At 42.1% G+C, this 3,549-nt stretch overlaps 1 protein-coding gene across 2 annotated transcripts in view; it reads right to left on the reverse strand.

Moving 5' to 3' along the window:
* Positions 1 to 3,549, reverse strand: part of sgcd (sarcoglycan, delta (dystrophin-associated glycoprotein)) — a 361,460-nt gene that overhangs the window by 204,711 nt on the left and 153,200 nt on the right. Inside the window, exon 2 of one of the 2 annotated variants that reach the window (XM_032534642.1) lies at positions 2,186 to 2,247. The exons of the other annotated variant lie outside the window; for it this stretch is intronic. The gene's annotated coding sequence lies outside the window, so the exon portion shown is untranslated. The remainder of the gene's footprint in view (positions 1 to 2,185; positions 2,248 to 3,549) is intronic. 2 annotated transcript variants of the gene reach the window in all.

The raw sequence follows: 3,549 nt of genomic DNA on the forward strand, positions 1-3,549 counted from the left end.
CCCCCCCCCCCCTTAACTGACATGTGATGTGAATTCTCCTTAGAAAAGAATTAGCTGTTAGATATGTCTCAGGATATATTGTCTCTAGAAGTGTTTTACTCGACTTTTGTTTTTATTAGCGAAGGAAAAGAACATCGCAATACTTCTAGAATCGCAATAAATGAAAATCGCAATACAAATGAAAATCGGCACCCATGCATCGTGAAAGAATCACATCGGGACAAAAGCGTATGGTCCCAGCCCTAGTTGGGGTTGACGACTGTTGTTGGGGACATGTCTGCAAATGGGCCCACATCACATGCACACTGCAGCTGACGTGCTCGCTACCAAACCTCTTTCCTGTTAAAGACATTCTTCTTTAATGTTACAGCCCATTGGCAGCAAAGCAGGCCAAGCACGTCAACACGCCGCAAGTCTCGTTACAGGACAGCGTTTGTTATTGTTGCTGGCACCGACGCTCGCTGTGCTTTTATGTGATTTTAATGAAGCCATTTTCTGTTTTCATGCCTTAGGAAACACCTGTGAAATCCGTCTAACCGCTCCTCTGGCAACATGACAGTATGTGGCAGACTGAAGCTGGCTGCGCTCTGCCTTTGTATCCATCCGCACCAGTGAAACGGAGCCAGCCGAAAGAGGCGAGCGGCTCCCATCGCACTCCGAAGCAGATGCTGAGCAGAGACACCTGTGCTCTTCTGCTCCGCTTCACTTTTTAGAAAACACTGCATCACCAGAAGTGGGAAGTATCTCCGTGCATTTACTGAAGCACTGTATTCTATAAGGGCTGCACCATATGAGAAAAACATGCGGTAACTGTAGTGAATATCAGGATATCGATATTACTCTAAACAGATATTAAAGTGTTATCAGTTCTGCTGCTTTCAATATCCAGTACTGCTAAAATATAACAACTAGCTTGTTGAAAATTGAAAAAAAATTCCAACATTCTCTTATTGAACAAATTGAACCTTGAAATAAACATTAAAGGCTCCACTGACAGTTACATTTTAAAGTGCCGTTTTCTATAGACACTCTTTGAATTCAAGTGCTCATATTATGCATTTTCCCTTTCCTTTATTGTGTTATATATCTTTTTTGGGCACGTTATAGGAGATGGGTGATATCAGTAAGTTTCTAAATTCCAAAATTAGAGATAGACGGTGAGCACCCATCATCAACTGCCACGATAAAGACTTTTTTTTACTGACGTTTTACTTGATAGAGTGCCAGGAAATCACATCTGACAGAATAATGTGTACGTAGCAAATACAAACCTACATTTTTTTGGGACTCAGCATTTGAGACGCTGTTAAAGTAAAATGTTGGACCAGAAAATTGGTTCTTTTGGATGCTAAGAGGACTCTTTAATCCTCCCTCTTCACATATAAACAGCTTTACTGATGAGCATGGTTGTGGCAAAAACAACTAATTATTAAGAACTGAAGAACATAAAATCCGCCATGTTTCAGAAACTGGCTTCATGAACTTGTTTAAAAGGTGCTCTAAGTGATGTTGGGTGACGCTACTTCTGGTTTTCACGTATTTTCAAACAAAAGGAGAGAAGCTCGCCACTCCTTCCTCCTCATCCTGTGTTCTGATATCGATTTTTTTTAATAGATCTTTTAATATCATGTACATATAAACAAAAACAAGTAGCTTCTGTCGTCCCCGTGAGGACGTCTAAGTAATGACAACAAAACTGTCGGTGCGTCCACATGATACAAGCCTTCCGTGATCACGCACCCCCCTCAGCCCTCCTCCACGCAGTTGCTTGTAGCCAAGGAGGACACGGAGGATTAAAAAGACATGATGATGATTCAGAACAGGTCATTATCTTGACTCCGCGCGAAAATGTCGCCAGACGCCAAAATCATGAGAACATAGTCATACTGAGAGATACTGAGAGAGTTGTGTGGAGTCGAGAGTTTTAATTAGCTTTGTAGCAACTCATTAGGCAATGGCTTTAACGTAATGGACGTTCATTAATATCAAAAAGTTATGCACTAAAGTTTAATGTAGGATGTCTGCTTGTAATGGACAATACTTCACCATTATAGGGTAGTTACACTTGAGCAGACATGCAGTAGGAATTTGCAGACAGACACACAGACACACACACACAGCTGTTCATGCAAGCACAGATTGCAAACTGAAACACAGACACACAGACATACACACACACACTCACCTCAGTGTATGAGTGTGCTGATGCGGGGTTTCTGACAGGGTCCGGGGGATTTCTCTAATCACCTGAGATGAGGAGGTAGAAAGATACGGTCAGCATGTGAAGGATGGGCCGCCTCTAAGCTGATCATCTCCTCCCAGGCCAATATTATTATTTCTCCAATTAGAGTGTGCTGATGTGGGATCAGTACACAGATCTCCCACAGTCATCGATTTCATTACAGAGAGGAAAAGGCTGAACCGGGAAAGAACCGAGGGACCGGATCAGCACAATTCCTTAAAAAAAAAAAATCCTTTTTCAAATGAAGCTTCGCGGAGCTCTGGAGGTCGTTTCAACTCTCAGCGCTCTCGTTTCAGGTAAAGTTGTGCTGTGTGGACTATTGTTGTGTTTTCCTGTTAAATTGCTGTGGTTTAGTTGTTTAGCAACGTTGCAGCCAGCGAGTGCATATTAAAAAAAGTTAAAAACCCAATTCATCACCTGATGTCCCTTAACAGAACATGGTTAAATTCTTTTAACGTGCAATATGGTGCAATATGGAATAGTGTAAGATAGTGCTTAAAATTGTTACTGCAGTACAAATTTACAGCAGCCACAACAATGTTGCTAGACGCTTGTCGTACATAGGACATTACTTCACAGTAGCTTTTACAGCTAAGAATTATGGTAGGAACCGCTAAAAACACAACAACATCGCCGTCCTCTCCACCCAACGGACGGATAAACTTCGGCTTAGAATTGCAATAGGAACCGCTAAAAATGACACTACCTTGCTGTCCTCTCCACCCGACAGAAATACACAATTTATGGGCTTTGAATGACGCCAACAATCGCTAAACACACTGCAAACTCACGGTCCTCTCTTGGCTTAAAATAACTCACTGCTGTCGGCCACGGCCGCTGAACAGGCTACACGTTGTAAACAGCTGTGGCCCGTGGGTTAGCATAGCGGCGTTAGCATAGCGGGACCAGTCCAGATCACTTTACTGGCTGTGTCGTAAGTTGTTTTTGAGAGTAACCAATTCGGCTATGTAATCCAACGTGAGTACACACATGTTGAAATGACGTGATAAATTAGCCTGAAGCTAATGCTTAGCTGTTCTGGAGGAAATTAGCCAACTCTGCGTCCCTTTTGGGCTCTAAGCTGTCTCCATCTTTCAAATACATCTCCAGTATTTACCCGGGGTTTGTTACGTCTCCGGTCCCGCAACCGTTAGAAACGTGTTTCTGTTTTAAGTTGGTTGCAATCTATCTCTGTTGATCCTGTTGGTTTGTTTGCTGCTTTCATGGCTGTACTAAAGTTACAGCTGTAGTGCGCTGAGTTTACATTTTTACAGATATATATATATATATATATATATATATATATA

The sequence above is a fragment of the Etheostoma spectabile genome, chromosome 13 (genome assembly GCF_008692095.1).
Source record: "Etheostoma spectabile isolate EspeVRDwgs_2016 chromosome 13, UIUC_Espe_1.0, whole genome shotgun sequence".
NCBI classification, from domain to species: Eukaryota; Metazoa; Chordata; class Actinopteri; order Perciformes; family Percidae; genus Etheostoma; species Etheostoma spectabile.